Consider the following 13936-nt stretch of genomic DNA (forward strand, 5'->3'; position numbering starts at 1 on the left):
TTTTTGCATGTGTATATCGTGTGGCAGGTACGAAGATACTCTATGCCCTGGGAATCGAGAAAATTTCCTTTACGAAAAGATCCTCGACCAGCGGGATTCGAACCCACGACCCTCAGCATGGTCATGCTGAATAGCTGCGCGTTTACCGCTACGGCTATCTGGGGCCCCAAGCATTATCACCTGTGATCAAGCTAAGCATTAGCATTAGCATTAGCATTAAGCATTTCGCACAAATTCGTAGGTGGTACAGCCCTAGACCATTGTATGAGGGTTGCCTCCTTCCTGTCCGTTACCAAAGTCAGAGATTTGTGACTAACCTCTAACTCTTAGGCAAGATTGACGCATCTTCCAATACACGAGAGCTGTCCTGGCCACGTCCTTGCGAAAGCTGGGGAATGGGAAAGGATGATTGATTGAACACCTACTTAAAAAAGATGCAGAGAACTCTACGACCTCTCATAGGTGTTACGGAATGTTGTGGATTGTTGATGGAAAGGGTAGTGCCATAGGATACGTTTGGTAGACGTTCTGGCCGACAAATGGTTAGTATTTACACATTGTGATTATGCGCTGCTGATCAGAACAAACTCACCTTATTCCTTTTTAGAAAATCCGCTGCAATCTGTCGCTCCTCTAATAATGAACAATAGCGTAAGCCGTAACTTAGCCCTGCCTATTAAAATTCACGCACTGCAGTTCTTAATCCATCCTGAATCGAGCATCCACGAACCACATTCAATTTTTGAATTAACACGCACGGGAGAAAAAAAAACAAGTCACGCGAAACGAATTCAATTGATGGTGCCATTACCAAAAGCACTCTCGAGCAAAACGCAAACAAATCGAATAAAAGTAAATAACAAAACTTTACAAAATATCTTCAGATATAATCTCGGATAAAAACACATCTATCATTTCTAAAAACTTGTTTTTCTCTTGATTGGACTTCTATTATGATATGCAAAAAAAAACTTCTAATGTGTTATTTAGGTAACATTATCCGAGAAACAACAGTCAAAAAAGTGAGTGCAGTAACTTAAACTGAGCGAAAAGATTGTTGAAATGCTCATTTTACCCACATTTTCTGTTGTTATCACAATTGTAAAATATTTTTCGTGCTATGTCCAAGAAAACTATTATGTGCCATTAAAATAATGATTCCTAAGTGCTAAGAGCCTAAGCAAATGAGTGCTGATTTTAGAACTGATCGCACGGATCATTGCCATACTCATTTTACGCAAATTCCCTTTTTTTTTATATAGACTTCTGTTATTACATGTGGGGAAGCTGATAATGAGCTGCTGAAATAACGTTTTATACGTGACGACAGTCTAAGAAAGTGAGTGCAGGAATTTAAACTGTGCGGTCGGGATGGGTATCATGCTCATTTTACCCAAATTCCCCATATGATCAGGCTTCTGCAAGGACTGTTAATATTCACTCTTATATAAACAATTAAACTTTATAAAAAGTTGAAATTCTTTTTTATAAGTGACAATCGTTTAAGGAAATGACTGCTGGAAGTGAAATTGTTTGGTTAATTATAAAAAAATAAGACATTGCTGTTGTAATTTGAACTATTGAAATCAAGTTATCTAGGCGACAATAGTCTAAGCAAGTAAATACAGTGATTACTACGGACCGCACAGATCGTTATCATGCTTATTTTACCTATATTTCCCATTTTCCCCATTTTCATTTGGTTTTATAAAAATGGAAAAAAGAAGTATTATGTTGTGATAGATTTTCGGTGAAACTGGCAACACTTACCTTGTTGTATGTAGATATATAAAAATGTATTGAAGTGGATTAGTTGTGAATTGGAATAGAGTAAGAAAGGGTGGCGAGTTTGTTCCGCAGGGAAATTTGAAGTAAAACTAGAATGTAAGTTATTTTAAATGTATTATAAGTGTAAATTTTTCAATAAATTTTAGCTTGAAGCTGCAAGCGGGAAAAAATCGTGTAGTAAATTCATATAGAAAGCTGTGTTCAAATCAACTATATGATTATTTCTTTATGATAACAGTAAAATTGGTAACAATAATGGCATATTCGTTAAAAATAATATGGGTTCTTTGGAAATGTATTAGTAGCACTGACTACTACATGTTGTTAAAAGAACTGCCGCTTTATGCTGTCTATATACTGTTTGTGCAGTAGTATTTACCATGCATATTACTGGCATCAAGTTTTATTTTTCTTTCCATTTCTCATTTTACTATGTTTATGGTCGAATGAAACATGTTATACCGACAAATTTCAGCAGACTACATTTTGCATTAGAATTTACCACAAACATAGTTTTTCAGTGTAGCAGAGAACTTGACGTAGCGCCATTTTGTAAAAATCAAACTGCAATCGAGATCCGCCAGTCGCGCGTGCTTTGTTTTGGTTTACAATTTTATTTCTAAATTAAAATGAGTTTCTTGCAAAAAGTCGAAAAAATTGATGTAATTGTCGACGATACACTCGCCGATCCAGAAAACATTTCAGGTGAGAAAATAATAGTTGTTTTGTGGCCACGAAATTCAACTTTCTTCGTTTTTTTTGCAGTAGAGGACCGTAATCCGGAATTGGAGACGTTGATTGTTGAATGGAATTTGAGTCTAGCTATTTATGCAATTCTTATTCGTAAGTACTAATAATCTAATCTTATAAAACTTAATTTATAATAGTGCAAAATCCGTTCTGCAGAACATGGATACTCAGTCCAATATCTTAAGCAAATGGACGACAGGTCATTGGATGATGTGTTTTCGGTGGCCAAATGGACGGGGCACAAATTTGCGCTGCGGCAAAAATTAGTTTTGTGGCCAGAGAGTGTTCTGTACCAGTCGGCCGGAACATCGAGGGCATGCCAAAATGTATCCGCAGTAGCAACAGTTCCTTTCGGATCAACTACAGTGGCATTTCATTCGAACCCATTGAAGCACCGTTTGCTGCCAACCTCCGTAACATCGGAGTTGATGAATGACATTTTGCGCCGCAATGAAAAAGGAAAAATCGTGGCCAAATACTTCGAGATTCATCACTGCCTCGATGCCACCCACAGAAAATACCTCGCTCATACGGTCGTCGATTATTACATCACCAATGATCTGTACTTCTCGCTACCGGACATGGCAAAATTCGCTCAGTTGATTGCTGAACGTTTTTCTAACGAACTACCCGTAAAACTCCTAAAAATATGATTGCTATTTGCAAAATTACATTTTTTTTTTTCAACAGGAAACATACTTCAACCCTAGAGACGTGAAGGCTGAAAAGAAGCATCCCTCCGGCTTACTTTATGACCGGTTCCATAATCGCAATAAGAAGAAACTTATTAAGGTTAAATCCGAAACCGACAAGGAAAATATTTTCTGTGGAGTGAAGGCTGCTGCACTATAGCTATCTGAAGACGGTATGTAAATTACTAACTAATATGACTTGCTGATAACTTACCATTTTTCCTAATAATTTTAGATATCACAACGCAAACAACGCTCAAAAACTGGTTGCGCAACAACTTTGCCCCAGCAGATGAAGTTCAATTGAAGTGGAAAAACTCGATCCTTTTGCGATTACGATCAATTATCAACGAATGTGATGTTGAAAAGTCCAACATCCTTTCTGAGTGGCCCAGGTTCGTTGATGAAGGTGGATATTTACTGGTAAGTCACTCAATTCGTCACTTTCATACCATCACAACAGCCAAACGGACGTAACATGAATTAATTTCATAGTATACAGTAAACTCTCTCTAACTCGATATTTTGTATCTCGAGAACTATAGTAGAAGTTGGTTTTCATGGCTACCTCGTCCCTTGGGTCGCATTTGCACTGATTTTGTGTTCTGTAACTCGATACCTCCCTAACTCGATGATCCCTTCAATATCGAGTGATGGAGAGTTGATTGTAGTAAAACAGCGTTCTAATTCGAAACGGCTAACTAAACAGCATTTTTAGCATTGGGTTTAATGTTCGCATAACTGTGTTTTAAATTGATAATTGTGCTGCTAATGGGTCCATCACTGTATCAGTACCCGCTCATAATAGTGCAGTAAATTAAGAAACACAAAAAGCCACATAGTTGCTAAATTTTAGTAATTTTTGACTATTTTCTACCTTTCTTCCACTCTGCAGAGATTTTTTATGCTGTTTGTTAATTCGCCCGAATTAGTTGAAAATGTTCAGGGCTGGTAGTAGGTCTCTTTTAATGTCTAAAGTCTTTAAAACGTCTCTGTTTATAATTAAAGCTCTCTAGGGCTCATTCACAAATTACAGAACGCTGAAGGGGTAGGTGTGGGTCCTCAGAATGTTACGGCTCATACAAAACTTGTAGAATATTTATAGAAAAGCGTTACGATAAACCATATACCATATTACCATATTACCATATAAAGTCTCTTTTTTAACCAAAATGGTCTCTAAAATCATTACCCAACGAACATTTAAGTGTAAACAGAGTGGAACAAATCTCTCTAAAATATATTTAAGCTCAATAAACTGTTATTCCTTTTTATTTATTTTTTATTTTGTGTGATTGGCTTTTCGTAGAGTAGTGTTTGATCCTTTGCTCGCGTCACTTGCTCCTGCGGGGGCGGGTGATGTGAGCAGGATCAATCGTGTCACGCGTCGCTCGCGTGGCATGATTTATTAGTGTCGCGGATCGCGAAGCAGGTTAGTAGTGTTTGATCCTTTGCTCGCGTCACTTGCTCCTGCGGGGGCGGGTGATGTGAGCAGGATCAATCGTGTCGCGCGTCGCTCGCGTGGCATGATTTATTAGTGGCGCGGTTCGCGAAGCAGGTTAGTAGTGTTTGATCCTTTGCTCGCGTCACTTGCTCCTGCGGGGGCGGGTGATGTGAGCAGGATCAATCGTGTCGCGCGTCGCTCGCGTGGCATGATCTATTAGTGGCGCGGATCGCGAAGCAGGTTAGTAGTGTTTGATCCTTTGCTCGCGTCACTTGCTCCTGCGGGGGCGGGTGATGTGAGCAGGATCAATCGTGTCACGCGTCGCTCGCGTGGCATGATTTATTAGTGTCGCGGATCGCGAAGCAGGTTAGTAGTGTTTGATCCTTTGCTCGCGTCACTTGCTCCTGCGGGGGCGGGTGATGTGAGCAGGATCAATCGTGTCGCGCGTCGCTCGCGTGGCATGATTTATTAGTGGCGCGGTTCGCGAAGCAGGTTAGTAGTGTTTGATCCTTTGCTCGCGTCACTTGCTCCTGCGGGGGCGGGTGATGTGAGCAGGATCAATCGTGTCGCGCGTCGCTCGCGTGGCATGATTTATTAGTGGCGCGGTTCGCGAAGCAGGTTAGTAGTGTTTGATCCTTTGCTCGCGTCACTTGCTCCTGCGGGGGCGGGTGATGTGAGCAGGATCAATCGTGTCACGCGTCGCTCGCGTGGCATGATTTATTAGTGTCGCGGATCGCGAAGCAGGTTAGTAGTGTTTGATCCTTTGCTCGCGTCACTTGCTCCTGCGGGGGCGGGTGATGTGAGCAGGATCAATCGTGTCGCGCGTCGCTCGCGTGGCATGATCTATTAGTGGCGCGGATCGCGAAGCAGGTTAGTAGTGTTTGATCCTTTGCTCGCGTCACTTGCTCCTGCGGGAGCGGGTGATGTGAGCAGGATCAATCGTGTCGCGCGTCGCTCGCGTGGCATGATCTATTAGTGGCGCGGATCGCGAAGCAGGTTAGTAGTGTTTGATCCTTTGCTCGCGTCACTTGCTCCTGCGGGGGCGGGTGATGTGAGCAGGATCAATCGTGTCGCGCGTCGCTCGCGTGGCATGATTTATTAGTGGCGCGGTTCGCGAAGCAGGTTAGTAGTGTTTGATCCTTTGCTCGCGTCACTTGCTCCTGCGGGGGCGGGTGATGTGAGCAGGATCAATCGTGTCGCGCGTCGCTCGCGTGGCATGATCTATTAGTGGCGCGGATCGCGAAGCAGGTTAGTAGTGTTTGATCCTTTGCTCGCGTCACTTGCTCCTGCGGGAGCGGGTGATGTGAGCAGGATCAATCGTGTCGCGCGTCGCTCGCGTGGCATGATCTATTAGTGGCGCGGATCGCGAAGCAGGTTAGTAGTGTTTGATCCTTTGCTCGCGTCACTTGCTCCTGCGGGGGCGGGTGATGTGAGCAGGATCAATCGTGTCGCGCGTCGCTCGCGTGGCATGATTTATTAGTGGCGCGGTTCGCGAAGCAGGTTAGTAGTGTTTGATCCTTTGCTCGCGTCACTTGCTCCTGCGGGGGCGGGTGATGTGAGCAGGATCAATCGTGTCGCGCGTCGCTCGCGTGGCATGATCTATTAGTGGCGCGGTTCGCGAAGCAGGTTGGTAGTGTTCGATCCTTAGCTCGCGTCAAATAATTTATCATGGTCTAATCGCTTATCAAAGTGAATCCTGTGACCCAACGATCCTCCCCATTAACAAACATCCCTCCCAGTAACCTTTGTGGAGATGCAGAGGTAAACACGGTCTCCATATAGCAAAGGTTACACACTAACATTCCTTCCTCCAATCCCACCTGACTGCAAGGACGTGGCCGGCGCCGTTATTGACCCTGTATAAATAGAGGCACTGAATTATGCACACTGAAGAAGATTATGGCCTATCCCAGCCGAACTTCTTGTTGATTCTTTGTGCATTTTCACTGACTTCGGTCAATCACGGAATAGCAACCATTGATATGTGTAGTCAGTCTAAGCTAAGCTAAGCTAAGCTTTTGTGTGATTGGCTTTTCGTAATTTTCCCATTACAACACTTCCTCTAGATTTTCTCACTAATTCCTCCACTGATTTGTCCAGTAGTTACTCTAACAGATCCTCCAAAATTTTCTACAGTTCTTACAAAAAATATCCAAAGACACAAAGAGATCCTTGTAAGACTTCATCAGGAATATCTAACGATTTTATTTTTTTTTTTAAATCTTTATTAGAGTGTATTTTAACACACAAGGGCTAGTTCTACACTTTTTTTATCTAACGAATTCATCAGATATTACAGTAATATCTAAAGAATCATCAGATATTACAATAGGGTTTGTTTCAGAAACACCTACCGGATTTTTTCAAGAATTCCTCCTATAATTTCTAATCTAATCTTGAAGAAATTCTGAATGACAGCTTTGGAGCAATTTCTAAGAAACCCGTGGGGGCATCGCTGGAGAAATCTGTATGCATTCTTAAAGATGTGCTTCCTGATTGATCTCTTTTGTTTTCCTATTCGGTCTCTTTTTTCAAGTTTGAGATCTAAGTTCTTATTTTCAAAACATCCAGTCGCTACCAGCCCTGTTAAATCTTCATTATTAGGGCCCTATCGGGGATTAATCGAGAAAAATAAAAACATACAGTCGTTTTCGTTTTTAAATAAAACAGCTGTGTGTTTTTTCAATTTACCGATTATTACGGAGAAAGCTACCGTCATCTATTTACCAGTTGTCTAAATACACTATTCTTAGCATTTGACGTTATTTTTCGCGTGACTATGTTTTGAATTGATAATTGTTCTAGCTGTTACGTCTGTTTGCCTGTGTACGAAATTTAGTCGAACGACGTTTGGTTGAATTACGTTGAGTCGAAAAAACGATTGATCGAATAAACATTTCGTCGTATCGAGATTTGGTCGAAATTCATTTAATTGCATTGGGAAGCATACGGCCCTCGGACGAAAGGACATTTAGTCGAATAGACATTTGGTTGAATAGAAACTAGATGGAAATAATGGAATTGTTAATTTTACTTACTTCACTAATAGCATTACCAATTCAATTATTTCCATACAGTTTCCATTCGATCAAATATCTTTTCGACTAAATGTCGTATCGACCGAATGGCATATGCTTCCAATTACAATTAAATTAATTCATACCAAATGTACTTTTAACCAAATGTCATTCGAAAAAACGTCATTCGACCAAATTTAATTCGATGAAGTATCCTAAAGCCCACAATAAGTGAACTTAAATATCAAAATTATTTTATTCTATTCTACAGATTGAATCGGACTTTGAGCACCTGTTTGGAAACTGTGAAAAACTGTTCGATAGTTGGGAACTGTTTGCGAAGAATTTCCTAAACTACATCCGAAGCAGTGAAATCAAAGATGACCGCTCCCAACAACTCCTGAAATATTTAGAGGAATCAGCTGTTTGTCAGGGTAAGGATTAATAATCAAGAATGATCTTAAAACTTCAACTAATAAATTCTTAACATTTTAGATGGTCGTGATTTAATACAATGCTTTGCATTTCAAGCGCTTATTAAGCCAACGCGACGATCTGGTGGAAAACTTCCTACCATCTTAGAAGCTCAATTCGATGAATACACCGATGACTTGAAATCACTGCGTCGAGATTGCGAAGGAGCGAAAATTCAGATGACACCACGCATTTATGCTATTGGCTGCCTTGAAAACATCGAGGCGTTTTACGTCGTAACAGGAAAGTTCGAGTATAAATTGCCATCGTTCCTGCGTTGCCTAGATGTCATCGTTAAGCTGAAGCACGTACTCGACTATCGCTTTCCAGACAGTTGCGAGGCATTCTGGTGCTTCATAACTCGATACTTTTACGGTATCGACTACAAAAGGAAGTCGAAGAACAACCAACTTCTCCAATTGCTGACGTATTTGGAAGCACACTGCAAAGAAAGCGAGTAATGGATTGCTATCTCTGTTCAACATTTTTCCAAGCCATCGACAGTTTAATGAAACACCTTCAAATCGAGCATGGAACGCCGGCGATATCAAATTATAAGTGCACTGCATGCAAGCCTGCTGCACTTTTCAAAGACGTGCATAGATTTAGGCGTCACGTTAATGCTTGCCATCATAGCCTATTTCAGGCTAGAAGCGTACCATTGGAAAAGTCAGGAACTCAACATGAAAAAGAAAAACTGTTGCCTTCAATTGAAGCCGCTCCGATAATACCTGAAAACGAAAAAGAATTTGAAAATACTATCGAGAATGAGGATATTGCTATTGAAGTAACAAGTAAAGAAGAGAAAATACTAGAAATAAGAAGTAAATTAAGAGAGGTATTTTTAAGCTTCACGGTAAATCTACATGGTAAAAAAAATCTAAGCAGAAAAGATGTTATCGAATTACAAAGAAATATCACTGAAGACATTGTAATACCAATATTAGATGCTCTAAATGAAGTAGTAGATATCAAAGAAAATACAGCAAATATGGAGCTTCTGAATGATTTACGCGATCCATTTAATTTTATTTGCACTGAGCGAAGATTAAACACCCAATTAGAAGTATTGAATATGCGAGAGTCCCCTCAAATTATTCATTATGAAGATAACAACATTACATCAAAGGGTTGTCTAACACCAATTAAATTTCAACTTAAACAGTTTTTCGAGACGGGATCAATTTTCGAACAAACTATGGATAACATGAAGGAACTGGAGCAAACTAATGGGATATCAAATGTTGTCAATGGAAATTTGTGGAAAACAGTTAAACACATGTTTGGTCAAAAAGTGGTCATACCATATTTTCTATATTCCGACGAGGCAGAGTTAAACGATGCAATAGGTGCTCACTCAGGAATCCACAAGGTTTGTGGACTTTATTACAGCTTACCAACTATTCCGTCACATTATTTGTCACGACTTAGTTGTACTTTTGTCGCTGGATTCGTTAAAGCGTCCGATATTGCGAAATATGGACCTTCAAGTGCTTTGAGCGATCTTGTGGATATTTTGGTTGAGCTTGAGCAAAATGGAATCGAATTGATAATACAAAACAAGGCAGTGAAAGTTTATTTTGTTCTAATGGGTATACTAGGTGACAATTTAGGTATCAACTTGTTGATGGGGTACGTTACTTCATTCAATTCTCTTTTGTACTGCAGATTTTGTAGACTTGATAAGCATAAGTGTCAGAAATCAGTAATCTTGGATGAAAACATGAATCGGAATAAGGAGTCATATTCAATAGATCTAACAAAAACGGTAAAAGAATCTGGAATCAAAGAGGAATGTGGATTCAACAGATTGCAATATTACCATGCTGGAGAGTTCGTTGCAGTGGATATGATGCACGATTTTTTTTCGCATGGTGTATGTGCTTATGATTTATCTTTTGTTTTAGACTATATAATTAACACGCTAAAAATTTCACTAAATGTAATTAACTATCGTATAAAAATGTTCAATTACGGTAGCACAGAAAAGCAAAAAACATTGAGGACAATTACGCAGAAACAAATCAAAACATCCTCGTTCAAAATGACTGCTCGAGAGATGATGCTTTTCGTTCGTTACTTTCCGTTAATTTTCGGGAATTTGATTCCGCAAAGTGATAGAATCTGCAACTTCATGATGTCCTTGGTAGAACTATCAGATATAGTCATGCTTCCATGTTTTGATTTGGAAATGTTAGATGTACTCCAAGAACAAATTATTTATCACCACACGCTTTATCAGAAACTATTCGGTGCACCATTGAAACCAAAATTTCATATATTGTTGCATTACGTCGATGTTATAAAAAAAATCGGACCTCCGAGGTATACTTGGAGTTTTAGGTTTGAAGCTATGCATCAAATATTCAAACAATATAGTCGTAATATAACTTCACGAAAAAACATATGTCTCACACTGTGTATAAAGGCTCATATGTATTTCATGCATAATATGGAAGACTGGTCAAATAATGATCAAAAAGTCACGTTCAAAAATGCTGTACGTATAAAAGTGCCTGAATTACCATATTATAATTCCTTGTCTTGCAAAGAAAGTCTGACGTCTGACGAATACCATGCTTGCAGAGTAGCAATTTATAAGGGCACAGAGTATAAAATAGGAGATTTCCTCACAAAATCAGAGCATAATATGCGTAATATTGATCTCTTCGAAATCAAAGATTTACTTGTGTTCAACGATGAATTATTCTTAACGTGTATGGAATGGGTAGTTGGTGATTATTCATATCATTTTGCATCGATTGAGGTACATGAAGGTAAATCAAATCTAAAAGTTTATAATCTAAATGTATTTGACGGTCCGCCAATTAACGTGTACGAAATTGATATGAAGAAGTTTATTAGGCTTAAGAAATTTTTTGTATAATATTTGAATAAAAATTATTGCGTATGAACGAAGCAACTAACCATCGATTTAGATTCTCTATTTGTAGAGGTCACCTCTGCAAGTGGAGAATCTACACGAAAGCACAAACAATCACGAAACCATATACCAAAAACTACATAGGATGTGGTTAAATTTACTATAAACGAAAGATGCTATGTGAATGTAGATGTTGCGAATTACGCCTGCTGGGCCCTTTGCCTGGCTCTTCATCGAGTCGGCGCGAAAGAATGTCGACGCGTTGCGTCGTTCGTCACCAATGACACGTCGATGACAGACTCCCAACGAAGACATCGGCCGAGATAATACTGAACACAAGTGACCACGCGACGTCGCAAAGTTCCTAATATTAATGTTATTCATATGATTTATTTCCTCAATCCAATTAATTATCTACATCTGAATTCGTTAGTAATCTATTTCTAATATTCAAGGTTTGTGAAGTGTTGTTTCATGCTCGGTTTCATGCAATTAATTATCTACTAAAATTATGTTCATGCAACTTAAAAACAACAACAACATTAAATCTTATACTTACGTAAAATCATTCCTTAAATTACAGTTGAAATTGATAGTTCTTATCTACTAAAGTGCTCTTAAAATCATAATTATAAACTAATTGATACGGATTTGTAAGTACGGATCAAGCAACATATGGAATCAATCGATTAAGCCATCTTTTTTGTAGCATACGAACTGCATAGCATATGTACTGCCTCATAACCTGATACTGGAAGGCTAATTGGACCAATCGGGTAGTTTAGAAACTAATTTGTAAGTTGGCCTTAGAAATACTGAATTTATAATAATAAACGTATATTTCCAGTCGAGTTTACGGGAACACCGAACTACGAAGGAGTTTTGTAACATTCTCGAAAATTATATTGTCCAAGAAGATTCCAGCCAGTCATGAGCAGTTTTGGAGTGACGTCTCCCAGCTGTTGCAAAGTATGCAACCGTCCGGATAGCGCTGAAGATATGGTCGCCTGTGACATCTGCGGGACCTGGTTTCACTATACTTGTGCGGGAGTGACGTCTTCGGTGAAGAATATCCACTGGTGCTGTGGCTATTGCTCCAGCCGTGGCGCTGCCAGTAGCAATTCGGCAATTTCAGTCAGCTCGGGAAGTTCTAGTGCACAACTACGTCTGAAGCAACTAGAAGAGTCCAAAGCTTTGGACGACCGCCTTCTTCTGCAGCAAGCGGAACGGGAGCGAGCCTTTTTAGCCGAGAAGCACCAAATAGAGGCGGAAATCCAGGCTGAAAGGCGACTAAGAGGAAGCACTTCGAGCTTTAGAAGCCGACACAGCGGTAGAAGTCGTCACAGTTACAGGAATGAGGTAAGAACCTGGATCAACCAGTCGGAGGACACGCCTGCAAAGGCCGTAGATCTACAATCCGGAGCGGCAGCATCAACCCCTATTGTTACCACCACCGGAATCCTGGCACTGACAGTCCCAAATCAACGAGTCATTCCTCCAGCTCCGCGTCATCATCCGATGGGTGATCAGGAGTTCATTCAGCCTCCCCTCATCAAACCCAGCGATGTACAAACCACATCAATACTCCCTCATACAACTGAGGTGCAATCAGGCGTAACACGCAAAGTACCAATTGCCACCAATGAGCCACCGAAAGCAGTGATAAATGCGGCTGCCAGTAACCCGTCTAAGCAATCATCGTCAGTACCGCATCGAGAAGCCTTTCATCAGTTCCAGCAGAGACAACATCCATCGTGTCCACCGAAACGACAACTTCCACCGACGCGTCAGTCAGGCCCGGAGGAGTCAGTGCTACCAGGCACGGATAGTCATGCTCCTGCTCAAAATTGTAGTGAAAGTCGCATCGGAGCGGCAGCAGCAGATATGCAACAAACGCGGATGCAGCAGCCTAAACGTCATAATGGTGGTCATATCGGCTATGATGTGCCGCCGAACTTACATGCTTCGTCACAACAAGCTCCCTCATTTCCGACACAGTGGCAACAAAACGACAGTTCGAGTTTCATACAACAACAGTCCTCGACAGCCAACCAGATGCCGGTTGGGCCTCCTATCAATCCTTCATATCCGATGAGCTTCTATCAGCCGTACTACCCTGGGTGGCAAACTGTTCCGGCATCCACCGGAGTTCCGCAAAACCTGTTATCAAGCACAGCAGTAAGGGCTGCTCCAGGAGTCTACGCCTCGCAAACGCAGCACGATCAAGCCCAAAACACTCGGCAGACATTTCCTGGCCAAGTTCCGAGCTTCTACCCTGGAACAGCTGCTGAAGGAGTTTTGACTGCTCAACAGCTTGCTGCACGTCAAGTTGTATCGCGGGATTTGCCAAAGTTTTCGGGTGATCCCTTGGAGTGGCCAATGTTCATCAAAGCTTTTGAGTCCACAACGGCCATGTGCGGGATTCAGCCAGACGAGAACTTAGCCAGATTGCAGAAAAGTCTCGTAGGGCCGGCTCGGGAGAAAGTACAAAGTATATTAACTCTACCGGCGGCAATCCCTGAGATTATTGAGACGTTACGTGACGAATGTGGACGACCAGAACAATTAGTTCACTGCCTGCTTGCAAAGATTCGTCACGCTCCATCGCCGAACGTGAACAGGCTCGAAACTCTCATCACTTTTGGCCGAGAAGTAAGGAATCTGGTAACCTACATTGAAGGTGCAAACCTGCAGAATCACCTTTCAAATCCTATGCTGTTGTCGGAGCTAGTAGGGAAGCTTCCCCCAAGTTTGCGACTGGACTGGGGGCTCCATACACAAAAAGTTCCTCACGTGACACTGAAAGCGTTCAGTGATTACGTTTCATCGGTTAAGAGTGCAGCCTGTCAGGTTTCGCTACCAACAGATAGCCACTACGACGACAACC

The sequence above is a fragment of the Aedes aegypti genome, chromosome 1 (genome assembly GCF_002204515.2).
Source record: "Aedes aegypti strain LVP_AGWG chromosome 1, AaegL5.0 Primary Assembly, whole genome shotgun sequence".
Classification (NCBI taxonomy): Eukaryota; Metazoa; Arthropoda; class Insecta; order Diptera; family Culicidae; genus Aedes; species Aedes aegypti.